The 15,895-nt window shown below is 39.0% G+C and overlaps 1 pseudogene; it reads right to left on the bottom strand.

Moving 5' to 3' along the window:
• Nucleotides 1-5,185: 5,185 nt before the first annotated feature.
• LOC102869548 lies at nt 5,186-5,837 on the bottom strand (annotated as a pseudogene).
• Between the last annotated feature and the right edge of the window lie 10,058 nt (nt 5,838-15,895).

The raw sequence follows: 15,895 nt of genomic DNA on the forward strand, positions 1-15,895 counted from the left end.
TATATATGGAGGTCTGGTAGCCTACTGGTAAAAAGCTGCACTACAATCCTCAAGGTACAGGGTTCAAGGCCACCAGCCACTCTGCAAGAGAAGAATGGGCAATCACCTCCCATAATTAGAAAAAAAATATATATATATATTTTCAAGGATGCTTTAGGAAGAATATTGAATGATCCAGGAAACATTAAAAGAAGATGGAAAGAATATACCGAGTCATTATATCAAAGGAATTTGCAGACACAGAAGAATTTAATGAAACAACATATGAACAAGAGCCTATGGTGATGAAGGAAGAAGTTCAGGCTGCTTTGAAGGAAACAGCATAAAATAAGGCACCGGGAACAGTTGGTACACCAATCGACATATTTCAGCTAACAGATGTTGCTCTGGAGGTGCTCACCAAGTTGTGCCAACAAATCTGGAGAACAACCACTTGGCCAACTGACTGGAAGAGATCTATATTTGTTCCCATTCCAAAGGGTGACCCAACAGAGTGTGGAAACTATAGACCAATATCGTTGATTTCACATGCAAGCAAGATTCTACTGAGATTATCTAATGGAACAGCATATCAGCAGAGAACTGCCAGAAGTCCAGGCTGGGTTTAGAAGGGGTAGTGGTGCTAGGGATATTGTAGCTAATGTTCGGTTGATCTTAGCTGAAAGCAGGGAATACCAAAGGAATTTCAAAGGTGTTTCATTGACGATGCAAAGGCATTTGACTGTGTGGATCACAACAAACTGTGGCTGACTCTGAGAATTGAATGGCGGTTGTCAGAACAGAGCAAGGAAACACGGCATGGTTCAAAATTGAGAAGGGCGTATGCCAGGGATGTGTCCTTTCTCCATACCTTTCAACCTGTATGCAGAACAGATTATCCGGGAGGCTGTGCTCTATGAGGAGAAGTGCGGTGTCTGGATTGGTGGAAGATTCATCAAAAATCTGCGTTATGCAGATGACACAACCCTGCTTGCTGAAACTGAGGAGGACCTGAAGCACTTGCTACAGAGAATCAATGACTGCAGCCTTCAATGTGGGTTGAGGCTCAATGTCAACAACAAAGAGTCTCACCACTGGACCAATTGGCAGCATCAGGATGGACGGTGAAGAGATTGAGATTATTCACAGGGTTAGTCTGCTTGGCTCCACAGTCAACCCTCTTGGCAAAAGCAGCCCGGAATTTAAAAGACATATTGTGATGGGAAAGTCTCCAAAGTACTGAAGATCAATGGTGTCTCTCTGGAGACTAAGGTGCATCTGATATAGTCTTTGCAATCAGTTGTTACGCATCAGAGAGTTGGACAATGACTAAGGAGGATAGAAGGAGAATTGATGCCTTTGACCTGTTGGGCTGGAGAAGAGTATTGGGGGTACCATGGACTGCTAGGTAAACAAGCAGATTCATCCTAGAAAGGGTTAAACTGGGTGGGTCCTTGGAGGCAAGGATTCTGAGTCTTTGTCTAACATACTTTGGACATGTTGTAAGGAATGACCGGTCTTAGGAAAGGGACATCATGCTTGGCAGGGTGGAAGGGCAGCGCAGGAGGGGAAGGCCCTCTTTGAGGTGGATTGATTCAGTGACTCGGGCAATCGGGATGGGAGTGTCAGAGCCAGTGCTATTGGCACAGGACAGAGCAGAGTTTAGGGCTATTGTACATAGGGTTGCTATGAGTCGCAAGCGACTCAACGGCATATAACAACAACAACAACATACTATTGGATTCTTTTGGCCAGGATCTTGTTGAGAATTTTTGCATCAATATTTATGAGAGGTAACGGTTTATAGTTTCCTTTTTTTGGTAATGTTTTTGCCTGGTTTGCGTACTAGGGTTATGTGGCTTCATAAAACGACTCTGGGAGTGTGCCTTATTTTTCTATTTTTTTAAATAATTAAGCAAAATTGCCAATAGTTCATATCTGAATGTTTTGTATAATTCAGCTGTGAATCCATTTGGTCCTTTTTATATCCTGCTCAATTTCTTCTTTTGTGATGACTCTCTTTGAGTGTTCTACATTTGCCAGTGTCAATCTGGGTAGGGTATGGGTTTCTAATAATTCTTCCATTTTCATTAGACTTTGAAATTTATCAGAGTATAGCTTTTCATCTATTGGCTGGAAGTCTCTTGTTTAAGAGCCAATCAGGGCCTAGGACATGGGCTTGGATATTGAAAAGTCAGCTGTGTAGTGGCTGAGTCTTCACTTTGGAGGCTCTTGTGTGAAACTGTTGGATTTTGGATTTTGAAACGTGGGTTCTTGTTTTGGATGAAGGTCAGGTGTGGACTGGTTCTTTTGATCTTGCTCAGAACCTGTGTGAGCTTACTGGATTTGCTGGATTTGGATAAAAACAAGCTTTTGGCTGGAAGCCTCTTGTTTAAGAGCCAATCAGGGCCTGGGACACAGACCTGGATAGTGAAAAGTCAGTTGAGCCTGAGGTCCAGAGGCCCTTGGGCCTGGTTTTAACTGTGTGTAGAATGTACATTATTCTAAGTGGTATAGCACTGGTCTATCAATTTGCTTCTAAGTGGTATAGCACTGGTCTATCAAGTTATTAAAGTAACTTCTGGTTGCTGAGTTACTAAACACTGTGCCTCTAGTGTGTCAAATGCCATAATGGTCACCCATGGGTGACAGTGTTTGGTGGAGCTCTCAGATTAAGACAGGCTTGGAAGAGGAGTGGCATCCACTTCCTAAACAACATGCCTCTGGAAACTCTATGAACTTTGAGAAACAACAATAGTCATAGAATTCAGGATTCGGGTCTTTTGTTCATAGGGTTGCTGTAAGTTGTACTTTACTCCATGGCATTTAACAACAACAACAAACATAACACTTCATAATATTCCACAAATACAAATTTAATTTCAGCTGTTTTTTGTTATATCCCTTCTTTCATTTCTTATTTGAGTACACATATTATATCATCTACATATAGCAACAGGAGAGGAAAGAGACCTTGAATAAGATAGGCTCTTCTGAAAAATCAAAGTGAAGTGGGAGGCATAGCATTCCGTGATCTAAAAATCTACTCCATAGCCAAAGTAATCAGAATAGCATGGCTTTGGTACAATGACAGACATATAGACAAATGGAATATAAATGAGAATCCAGAACTTAACCCATCTACCCATAGTCAACTGATTTGACAAAAAAATCAAAGCCTATTAAATGGGGGAAAGACAACTTCTTCAACAAATAGTGTTGGCAAAACAGGACATCTGCCTACTGAAAACTGAAACAGAATCCACATTTCACATCATACACAAAAATCAAGTCAAGGTGAATCAAAGAACCAGTGGTAAAGACCAATTCCATAGGATTATAACAGACAAATTAAGGTGGCAGATTTGGTGGTGGAGGGAAGGGGTGAAGGAATAAAGAAAGATCCAGCTGAGATCCGGAAAGATGGGGTAATAGAGGTCATACATAAATCAATGGTAATTAATTTTATAAGATACAATGTATGGAAATTATAGTAAGAAACACAATGTGAATTAAATTAAAAAACCACCACCAAAAATATGTTTTGTCTTAAAAGAGAGAAAGAAAATGGAACCACACTTAGAAGTCCTGGGCTGTGGCATAAATATGCTTGCAAATGTCATTGTTGTTTTTGTTATGTGCCATCGAGTCGCTTGCGACTCCTAGTGACCCTATGTACAACAGCCCTAAACTTTGCCCTGTCCTGTGCCAATAGCACTGTCTCTGATACACCCATCCCGATTAACCCAGTCACTGAATCAATCCACCTCATAGAGGGCTTTCCTCTCCTGCGCTGCCCCTCAACCCTACCAAGCATGACGTCCCTCTCCTAAGACCGGTTCCTCCTTACAACATGTCCAAAGTATGTTAGACGAAGACTCAGAATCCTTGCCTCCAAGGAGCCGCCTGGTTTAACCCTATCCAGGATGAATCTGTTTGTTTTTCTAGCAGTCCACGGTACCCTCAACACTTTTCTCCAGCACCACAGGTCAAAGAAATAAATTCTCCTTCTTTCTTTCTTAGTCATTGTCCAACTCTCTGATGCATAACAAGTGATTGCAAAGACCATGGCCTGTATCAAACACACCGTAGTCTCCAGAGAGACACCATTGCTCTTCAGTACTTTGGAGAGGTGTCTTGCAACAGCAGACTTTCACATCACAATACGTCTTTCAATTTCCTGGCTACTGGTGCCGAGAGTGTTGACTGTGGAGCCAACCAAACGAAAACTGTGAACAATCTCAATCTCTTCACCATCCATCCTGATGCTGCCAATTGGTCCAGTGGTGAGACTCTTTGTCTTGTTGACATTGAGCCTCAATCCATATTGAAGGCTGCAGTCCTTGACTCTCTGCAGCAAGCACTTCAGGTACTCCTCAGTTTCAGCAAGCAGCAAATACAGCCAGAAAATCCCAACCAAAAGAGAACAAATTTGACAAATGTGACCTTTTAAAAATTAAGTCTGTGTGTGTATAAAAAACTTTTTCAAGCAGGATGAAAAGAAAACCTAAAGATTGGGAGAGAGAGAAACACACTTGACTATTGTATCTCAGGCAAGGGTATCATAACAAAAGTTTGCAGAATACTATAGGGCATTCAAAGAAAAAAAAACAATAATCTGATAACTCAATTAAAAAAAAGGCAGAAGGCATGAAAAGACTTTTCACGAAGGAGATATTTGGATGGCAAACAGTTTGATGCATGAAGAAATGCTCTAAATACTGGGCAAGTCAAAACAAGAACTAAATACCATCTCACCCTATTAGGATTAGCAAAGTTTAACAGAGTAGCAAGCAATAAATTTTGGAGGGTATGTGGAAGATTGGAACTCTCACGGTGGGATTGTAAAATAGTACAACCACTCTGGAAGACATCCTGATGTTTCCTCAAACATCAGACAAAGGGGGGGGATTTTTTAACAGCGAATTTTTTTATTTTTGTGATTTGACTGTAGCAGTCTTGTATTTGAAACTCAAGAAGGAAACTGCCTTCCAAAACAGCTAAATACGCAGGTCCAAAAAAATGAAGGGTTTTTTTAACTGCCACACTCAGTCCAAAACCCATTCATCTCTCCTTCAGCATCCTAAAGATTAGCACATGTTCTGCTTAGCTAGATAATAAAGTGGCAAACACGCGGCACCACTGACATCACAGGACAGTTGCCTATAAAACTAGACTTCTGACGCTGGGCTCCAGCTTCGTTCTCTCACAGATCGTCATCCTCGTCCGGGAGAGCAGTTGTCTGTGCCTCTAAGTCGTGCTCATATTGTGCTGCCAAAGCTGGGTCCATGACAACTTCTGGTGGGGAAAGAGCAGGCATGGCAACAAACTCCAAGTTAGGGTCTCCAATTAGCTTTCTAGCAAGCCAAAGGAAAGGCTTTTCAAAGTTGTAGTTACTTTTGGCAGAAATATTGCAGTACTGAAGATTCTTCTTTCAGTGGAAAACGATGGATTTTGCCTTAACTTTCCTGTCCTTAATGTCCACTTTATTGCCACACAACACAATGGGGATGTTTTCACATACTCGAACCAGATTTCTATGCCAGTTAGGCACGTTCTTGTAGGTAACTCTCGATGTTACATTAAACATTATAATGGCACACTGGGCTTGGATATAATAGCCATCCCTCCCTCAGTCCCCCAAATTTTTCTTGGCCAGCTGTATCCCACACATTGAATTTAATTGGTCCTCTGTTGGTGTGGAACACGAGAGGATGGACCTCCACACCCAAGGTGGCTACATACTTCTTCTCGAATTCACCAGTCAGGTGACGTTTCATGAACGTCGTTTTACCAGTACCACCATCACAAACCAACAAGAGTTTGAACTGGACTTGGGGTTCTCCTTGGGCGGCCATCATGATGGTTCTTCCAGAAGCATCTCTGGGTCCCGTCTGACTCTGAATATTTTTTTATCTTATTATTTTTTGTGTGTACCGTCAAATCAGATCTGACTGGTATGGGAGGAGATTACCCCTTCTCCTCTAGCAGAGCATCTGGTGGATTCGAACCGCATACCTCTGTGATTGCAGTGCAGCTTCTTGCCACTAGGCCACCAGTGCTCCCTAACCTTGAATTTTTAAATTTTTTTTATTTTTTTTTAAGAAAATGAACTGAGGAAGAGGAAAGGAAGGGGAGGGAGGAAAATGTGCAACAGTGACTGAATGAAAATGCAACTTTTCTATAAACATTCATTAAATCATATTTTTAAAAGAGAAAAATAAAGATGAACAAGGAAAAATGTTGAACCTATAAATGCCATATGACCTACCTATTCAACTTCCAGGAATATACTCCAAGGAAATTAAAACTGAGAGACAAAATGAGACAAGTACAACTATGTTCATAGCAGCGTTATTTACAATAGCAAGAATATGGAAAAAGCCCAAATCCCTATCAACAAACTAATCTATTGAGAAATTAAAGTACATTCACACAATGGAATATTATGCAGCACTATGAAAGAACAATTTGACTAAATACTAGACATAGGTGAGTCTATAAAGCATTATGCTGACTGAACTTAGTCTCCTAATGAGAAATACTTTATAGGCCCATTATTGTAAATGTAAATATCCAAACTAGAAATGGAACAGATAAAAGGGAAGAGTGGAAATTATCAAAATAGCAGAGTTTAGTGGCTGTATTGGGGGTGAAGGAATAGGAAAGATTCATTGAAAACTCAAAAAGATAAGGTAATAGTTGTTTTTTTTTGTTATGTGCCTATGAGTCGTCTGTGACTCATAGTGAACCTATTATGTATAACAGCCCTAAATTCTGCTCTGTCCTGTACCAATCTTATTGTCTCTGACACACCTACCCCTCTATTACCCTAGTTAATAAATTCATCTTATTGAGGGTCTTCCTGTATTGTGCCGTCACTCCACCCTCCCAAACATGAAGTCCTTCTCCAAGGACTGATCCAATCTTGCAGCAAGTGCAAAGTATGTCAGATGAAGTTTCAGAATACTTGCCTCTACGGAGAAGCCTGGTCTCACCTTCTCTAGAGTGAATTTGTTTGTTCTCCTAGCAGTCCATGGTATATTCAATACTCGTTTCCAGCACCACAACTCAAAGGCATAAATTTTCCTGTCATCCCTAGTCATAGTCAAGCTTTCTGATACATATCAAGTAATTGCAAAGCCTGGATCAGGCTCATCTTAGTCTCCAGACTGACATCTTTGCTCTTCAGTACTTAGGAGAGGTCTCTGACAACAGACTTTCCTAATGTAATATGTCTTTAAATTTCCTGGCTGCTGGTACCAAGAGTGTTGATTGCAGAGCCAAGCAAACTAAAGATGTTAACAATCTAAGTCGCTTCACCATCTATCAGGATGCTCCAAATCTGCCCTGTGGTGAGAATCTTTTCTTGATGTTCAGCCTCAATCCATAATGAAGCCTGCAGTCCTTGAACTTCTGCAGCAAACGACTCCTCCTCAGTTTCAGCAAGCAGAGTTGTATCATCTGTATAACGCAGATTGTTGATGAGTCTACCTCCAATCCTGATGCCACATTTCTCTTCATAGAGTCCAGCCTCCTGGATGATCTCTTCTGCATATATATTGAAAAGGTATGGAGATAGGACACATCCCTGGTAGACACCCTTCCCAATTTTGAACCATGCAGTCAGTCTTTCCTTGCTCTGTTCTGACAACTGCCTCCTGGTCCAAGTATAGGCTTCTCGTAAGCACAATCAAGTGTTCTGAGATATCCATTCTTCTTAGAGTCAGCCACAGTTTGTTATGATCTACACAGTCAAATGCCTTTGCACAATCAATGAAACACAGACATTCCTCTGGTATTCTCTGTTTTCATCCAAGATCCATCTAACATTAGCTACAATATCCCTAGTATCACAGCCACTTCTAAACCCAGGATGCACTTCAGGCAGTTCTCTGTTGATGTGCTGTTTCAGCCATTTTTAAATAATCTTCAGCAGAATCTTGCTTGCATGTGATATGCACTAGATATCTGCATCCCCTGCCTGGATACCCCACTGGCCCACTGCCTGGCGACTGCCCAGCTGTCATCCCTGCTCTCTAGCACCAAGAACTCCAATATGATAGGTACTTTGGCCTTAAACACCACTCTTTAGCTACATCATGTGGGATTTATTAAGCTCAAGTGGAAGAGATCAGGTTGAGCCATGGCTACTGGAGGGCAACAGTCATCTCAAATAGGTTGACTATTGTGCCCAATAGGGAACACCAAAGTAAAAGTCCTTCACAAAACACTGCCAAACACTGGGTCACTATAAAGTTACAACAACTTAATATCTACTAAAAAAAGATTCCGATAATGTCAAGAAAACAGTAGTCTGCATCCATAATCATGGGGGAAAAAAGACCCCCATAAAGTAGACCCAATGAATACCCCAGATAGAGAGAACCAGAAGAAATATGTTGATGTGGAGTTATTTGAACAACTATAGAAGAAGATGCAAATGATGGGAGAAACAATGTAAATTATTAAGAGAGCAAATACCCCAAAGACAGCAATCCAGAAAGAGAATAAACAGTTAAGGAGCAACTTGAAGAGCTATGGAAGAAAATGCAAAAGTAGGAAGAAAGAATTGATAGAGCTATGGAAGAAAATGCAAAAGTAGGAAGAAAGAATTGATAGTGTAAATAAAATGGTACGAGAATGTAAAAGACCACAATACAGAGAGGGTACAGCCAACACAATCCTGGGGTGGGGGTGGGGAACAAACAAAAAACCCCAGAAAAGCATGAAAATACAATCAAAAACAGTAAGACAGAAAAGGCAGAACTGTCCAACATGCTGATTTGAAAAAAAAAAAAAAAAAGTAGAGATGAAGAGATGGAACAGAGTCAGTGAGCTGGAAGACAAAAGCTTCAATGGAAACATACTAGAAGAAAGAGATGAGACGTAAATAAATGAAGAAAATATTAGAATCCTGTCAGGAACTCCAGAACATGGGAGAGACAGGGAAGTCACTGAGGAAATTGTGGTAGAAGTACTAAAAGAAAACTTGACATTATGAAGAATAGGAAATTCACATTCAAGAACATCAAATAGACTAGAACCTAAAGGATAGGATACTAAAATCAGTGAGAGAAAATTAAGAAACCTACAAAGGGAAAACAATTAGATTAAGTTCTGATTTATCAGTAAAAACCATGTGACTTAGAAGACAATGGAGTGCTTTGCTTATTCGGGGCTTTTTTCCATTCCATACCACAAGATAAAGGTAAATAATCCAATAGAAAAATGGGCACAGGATATGAACAGGCACTTCACCGAAGACGACATTCAGATGGCTAACAAGCACATGAAGAAATGCTCAAAATCCCTAGCCCTAAGAGAGATGCAAATTAAAACAACTATGAGATATCATCTCACCCCAGTCAAAATAGCAAAATTTAACAGAACAGCAAGCAACAAATGCTGGCAAGTTTGCAGAGAATCTGGAGCTTTTATTCACTGTGGGTCGCAATGTAAAATGGTGCAACCCCTGTGGAAAGCAGTATGGCGCTTTCTCAAAAAGTTGCAAATAGAGATACCATTTGACCCAGCAATTCCACTACTGGGAATATACCCTGAAGAGACCATAGCTGACATCCAAGCAGATATATGCACACCCATGTTTATTGCAGCTTTGTTCACAATAGCAAGGAGTTGGAAACAACCTAAGTGCCCATCAACAAACGAATGGATAGAGAAGCTGTGGTATATTCGGACAATGGAATACTATGCTGCATTGAAAAACAAGGAGCTCATGCAATATTATTCAAAATGGTTGACTCTGGAGAACATTATGCTGAGTGAAATATCCCAGTCACAAAAGGACAAATATTGCATGGTGCCACTGTTGTAGAACGGGAATGATCTTGGGGTTGGGGAGAGACTGAGTAAGATGGGTTCAATAATGTATACTGCACTGAAACAGAGGAGGGAGAAAACTGTTTAAAAGAGATATATGACTAGGTACTTCTGTCATCACAGGAGTCTAGAGCGAGGGCTACATGGTGGAGGGGACCTGGGGGAGGGTTTGTAAAACAATGAAAGAATCTTTTCTTTCACTTTACTATAATTTTTGACTCATGTACTTATAACTTGTTAGTTAAATTTGTGTCTTCTAGGTTGCAACACCCCCATGATACATCTTCAAGGATATGAACATGTACGGCTAAGCACAATTAATAACAATGCATCTGAATTCCAAAATCAATCTCCATAATAGTCTATGTGTTTCCTACTGCCAAAGGGGCCCTTTAGAGTAGTGAGAGAAGATCTTCACCCTGAAACCCACAGCGTCCCTTTTCAGCAGGAAGTAGCTAAGAGAATACGCCATCCCCTGTTCCTTATGACTCAGGGTGAAGTCTCTCTCAGGGCGGAGTGATAGGGAATGGCAAAGGACACACTGACAAAGAAGATTAATCAGAATTGGCTTTGACAAGCACTGTGGCATTTGGACAAGAACAAGCTGGGAGGAGGGTAGAGAGAATAGTGCAACAATGAATGAATGGAAACCCAAAATCTCTGTAAATGTTTATGAAAATTAATAAAATATAATTATAGTGAAAAAAAGAAGAAGACAATGGAAATGACATATACAGAAAGTTAAAAGAAAACAACTGACAGCCAGGAATCCTATATCCAGAAAAGCTCTCCATCAAATATGGAGAAATTAGATTCTTTGTAGAAAAGAATGAACTCAAGGAATTTGTGAAAACAAGACCAAAACTACAAGAAATTTTAAGTGAAGTCTTTCAATCAGAGATACAAAACAAGAGTGGATGGACCATAGTAACCTGAAAAAACAGAATAAGAAACAGCAAAATAAAAAGAGTAAAATGTGGTCTGACAATAATCACACTTAATATGAGTAGAATAAATGTGTCAATTAAGAGAAAAAGAGTAACAGAATAAATAAAAAAATAAAGCACATCAATATGCTGCCTACAAGAGACACATTTTTAAAATGAAGAGAAAGGCAAACTCAAAATCAAAGGCTTAAAATAATATATCAAGAAGGAGTGGTCATACAGATCTCTGATAAAATAGACTTCAGAATGAAAACCACCATAAAAGATAAAGAAGAGCATTACATACTGATTAAAGGCACAACAGATCAAGAAGAAATAACCTTCTTCAACATTTATGCATTAAATAATAGACAAGCAAAATATGTACAACAAGTTAACAGAACTGGAGAAAAAAAAATAGTGTCATGATACTGGTAGGAGACTTCAACATACCGTTGTCACCAAAGAATAGGTCAACTAATAAAAAACTTAACAAAGATATAGAAGATCTAAACTATACAATCAGCCAACTCGACCTTGTAGATGTATTCAGGCTACCACAGCCAACTAAAACACAATTAACTTTCTCCCCAAGTGCACATGGTACACTCCCCAGACCCAATCACATATTAGGTCAAAAAGCAAGCCTCAACAAATTCAAAAGCATTAAAATATTACAAATTATCTTCTCAGACCACAGTATCAAAAAATTAGAAATTAAGCACAAGAGGGTAAAGCTTACAAAACCACCCATGATGAAATGGAATAAATAGCTCTCCGCTAGAACACAATTGGGAAATAAAGAATAAAGAAATAAAGAATGACATTTTAAAAAAGTTCTTGAAACATAATGCCCTATAATATACTTTTAAACTATTCTCTCCCCCATAGACTTCAAGGCTGTAAACATAAAAAAAATGAAAATACAACATACCAAACTTCTGGGATACAGCTAAGGCAATTCTCAGGGAGCAGTTCATAGCAATAGGCACACACATAAAGAAGGAAGAAAGAAGAAACATCAATGATCCAACGCAACATCTTCATTAAATAGTAAAAGAAGAACAGCCTAATCCTACAGCCTCTAGAAGAAAGGAAATTATAAGGACAAGAGCTAAAATCAGTGAGATAGAAAGCAGAAATCAATTGAAAAAATCAGTAAGAACAGGGCCTGTTTTATCCAAAAGGGTCAATAATATTGACTAACTGCTGGCAAACTTAACAAAAAGTGGGGGAAAGGGAGAAGATACAGACCACTCAATTTAGAAATGCTAGAGCTGCCTTCAGAAACACAGGCTATACACATGGATTTCACCTGGTGGTATGCATAGGAATCAGATAGACTACATCTGTAGAATAAACCTCAATATCAGCTATGAAAACTAGGCCTGGTGCTGATTGTGGAACAAATCACCAACTACTCATATGCAAGTTTAAGCTGAAGCTAAGGAAAGTGAAATGAAGCCCACCAGAACAAAAAATATGGCCTTGAGTCTATCCCACCTGAATTTCAGAACGATCTCAGGATGAAGCCTTGAACACTAATAAGGGAAGACCAGATGAGTTATGGGAAGATATCAAGAATATCATCCAGTAAGAGTGCAAAAAGTTGTTGCAAAGATGGAGGAGGAATAAAAGACCAAAATGGATGTCAGAATAGACTCTGAATATTGCAATGGAGCGCCGAGAAGCCAATGCAGAAGGAAGAAAACACATTAATGAGCTAAACAGGAGATTTCAGAAGGCTACACAAGATAAAGTATTATAATTAAATGTGCAAAGAGCTGGAGTCAGAAAATCAAAGGGGTAGAACTCACTCAGCATTTCTTAATCCCAAGGAACTGAAGAGGAAATTCAAGCCTTGAGTTGCAATACTTAAGTATGCTTTGGGCAGACTATTGAGTGATCCTGCAAGTATTAAAAGAAAATGGAGAGAACATACAGAGTCATTATACCAAAAGAAATTGGCGGACACAGAAGAATTTAATGAAACAACATATGAGCAAGAGCCTATGGTGATGAAGGAAGAAGTTCAGACTGCTTTGAAATAAATTACTAAGAATAAGGCCCCAGAAATTGATGGTATACCAATTGGCTTATTTCAACTAACAGATGCTGCCCTAGATATGCTCCCAAGTTGTGCCAAGAAATCTGCAGAAAAAACACTCGGCCAACTGAATGGAAGAGATCTAGATTTGTTCCCATTCCAAAGAAAGGTGATTCCACAGAGTGTGGAAATTATCAAACAATATCATTAATAGCATATGCAAGCAAGTTTCTGCTGAAGAAGATTCTGATGGCCAATTGGCAGCATCATAATGGATGGTGAAGACATTGAGATTGTTCACAGTTTGGGTTTGCTTGGCTCCACACCAACACTCTTGGCACCAGCAGCCAGGAAATTAAAAGATGTATTGTGGTGGGAAAGTCTGTGGTTAGAGACCTCTCTAAAGTACTAAAGTGCAACAATATCAGTCTGGAGACTAAGGTGTACCTGATATATGCCATGGTCTTTGCATCAGAGAGCTGGACAATGACTAGTGATAATAGAAGGAGTATTGATGGCTTTGAGCTGTTGGAGAAGAGTATTGACTATGCCATGGACTACTAAGAAAACAAACAGGTTTGTCCTGGAGAAGGTGAAGCTGGGCTGCTCCTTGGAGGCAAGTATTCTGAAGCTTTGTCTGACATAATTTGGACATGTTGTAAGGAGGGACAGGTCCTTGAAGAGGGACATCATGCTTGGGAGGGTGGAGGGACAGCACAGGAGAGGAAGACCCTCGGTGAGATGGATTGATTCAGTGATTGGGGTAATTGGGGTAGGTGTGAGATTGGCACAGGATAGGGCAGAGTTTAGGGCTGTTGTGCATAGAGTCGCTATGGGTTGTAGGCAACTCGACAGCATATAACAGCAACAGAGTTGACTTCACAACAGAACTAGATAAAATTAAATCACTCATGCTGGAATAATATGAAAAAGTATACTGATAAATTTGAAAACCTAGAGGAAAATAAAAAATTCTTTGAAACTCAAGCCCTAACCAGATTGTCAAGGACAGATATAGGACACTTGAACAGACCCATCATAAATGAAGAAATTAAAAAGGTCATAAAAAGACTTCCCCATAAGAAAAGTCCTAGACAAGATAGTTTCACAGCTACATTCGACCAAACATTCAGAGAAGACCTTTCACCAATTCTAATTAAAGTATTTTTTTAAAAATCTGAATAAGAACGAACACTCCCAGAATATGAAACAAGCACAATCTTAATTCCAAAACAAGGCAAAGATATTATGAAGAAAGAAAACTATAGACCAATATCACTCATAAATATAGATGTAAAAATCCTTAACAAAATCCTAGCCCATAGAATCCAAAAGCACACACACAAAAAAATCACCATGACCAAGTGGAGTTCATAATAGGTATGCAAGAAACAATCAACGTAATTCACCATATTAACAAAATAAATAATAAGAACCATATGAGCTTAGCAATTGATGCAATAAAAGGCATTTGAAAAATTCAAATACTGCTTCCTGAAAAAGGCACTCAGCAAAATTAGAATAGAAGGGAATTTCCTGAACATAGTGAAAATATATATATACAAAACCAAGAGCCAATATCATTCTCAATGGAGAAAGACTAAAAGAATTTTCCTTGTGAACAAGGACCAGGCAAGGAAGCCCACTGTCACCAATTCTATTCAGTATTGTATTGGAGATGCTTGCTAGGGCAATACGACAAGAGAAGGAAATAAAACGCATCCAGATCAGCACAGAAATGGTTAAACATTAGTTATATGCAGATGATATTATATTATGTTAGTGTACACAGAAAACCTCAAGGAATCAACAAAAACAATTGTTATAGCTAGTGGACCGATTTTGTAGAGTGGCAGGATATAATTTCAATAGACAAAAGTTAGTGAGAGAAGGAAACCAAAAAAACAATATCATTTACACTAGCCAACCACAAATTGGGAAACGTATGAGTGAACCTAACTAGAGAAACAAAAGACCTATACAAAGAGAACTACAGAATATTTCTGTGAGACATATTAATTAATAAATTACCCAAAATAATGGAGAATCGTGCCTTCTTTATGGCTAGGAAGACTCAATATTGTTAAAATGACAATTCTACCTTAAGCAATCTTCATGTTCAATGCAATTCAAATACAGATACCAAATTCATTTTCCAATAACACTGAAAGTGAAATTGTGAGGAATAATTGGAAAAGAAAGAGATGGTGAATAAGCAAAGCATTTCTAAAAAAACAAAAATGAAGTGGGAATGATATTATCCCTGACCTCAAATCCTACTACACAACAGTAGTAATCAATACAGCAAGGTACTGGTACAATGACAGGTACATAGACAAAGGGAACATAATTAAAAACCTAGAAATGGACTCATCTATCTATGGCCAATCAATATTTGATAAGGAAACAAAACCTATCAAATGGGGAAATTACAACCTTTTTAACAAATGATGCTGGCATAACTAGACTGTTTCTTGCAGAAAGCTGAAATGGGATCCACATCTCACACCATACACAAAAATCAACTTAAGACAGATCAGAGACCTGTGAGTAAACTTCAAACTACAAAGTTCTTGGAGCTTAGATGACTTTGTTTCAAAACTATAAAAAGACTGCCAAATACAGCCAGAAAAGCATAATCTGGAGAGTATAAAATTGAGGATTGGGACCTTCTAAAGATTAAGTCACTGTGTGTATTAAAAACTTTTCCCAACAGAATGAAAGAAAATCTACTCACTGGGGAGAGGTGAATCCCCAACATTTGGTAATATTATCTCAGACAAGGGTCTCATAACAAAAATTTACAGAGCCATACAGAGCCTCCACAAGAAAAAGACTGATAACACTATTACAAAATGGGGGGGAAATGTGGAAAGAATTTTCAAAGAGAAAGATATTAAGATGGCCAACAGACATATGAAGAAATGCTCCAAATCACTGGCAATAAGAGATATGCAAATCAAAACAACAATGTCCTCATGTACTTATAACTTGTTAGTCAAATTTGTGTCTTCTAGGTTGCAACACACCCATGATACATCTTCAAGGATATGAACATGTACAGCCAAGCACAATCAATAAGAGTGCATCTAAATTCCAA

Source organism: Elephantulus edwardii, unplaced genomic scaffold, assembly GCF_000299155.1.
Source record: "Elephantulus edwardii isolate Elephantulus edwardi_28Jun2011 unplaced genomic scaffold, EleEdw1.0 scaffold00249, whole genome shotgun sequence".
NCBI classification, from domain to species: Eukaryota; Metazoa; Chordata; class Mammalia; order Macroscelidea; family Macroscelididae; genus Elephantulus; species Elephantulus edwardii.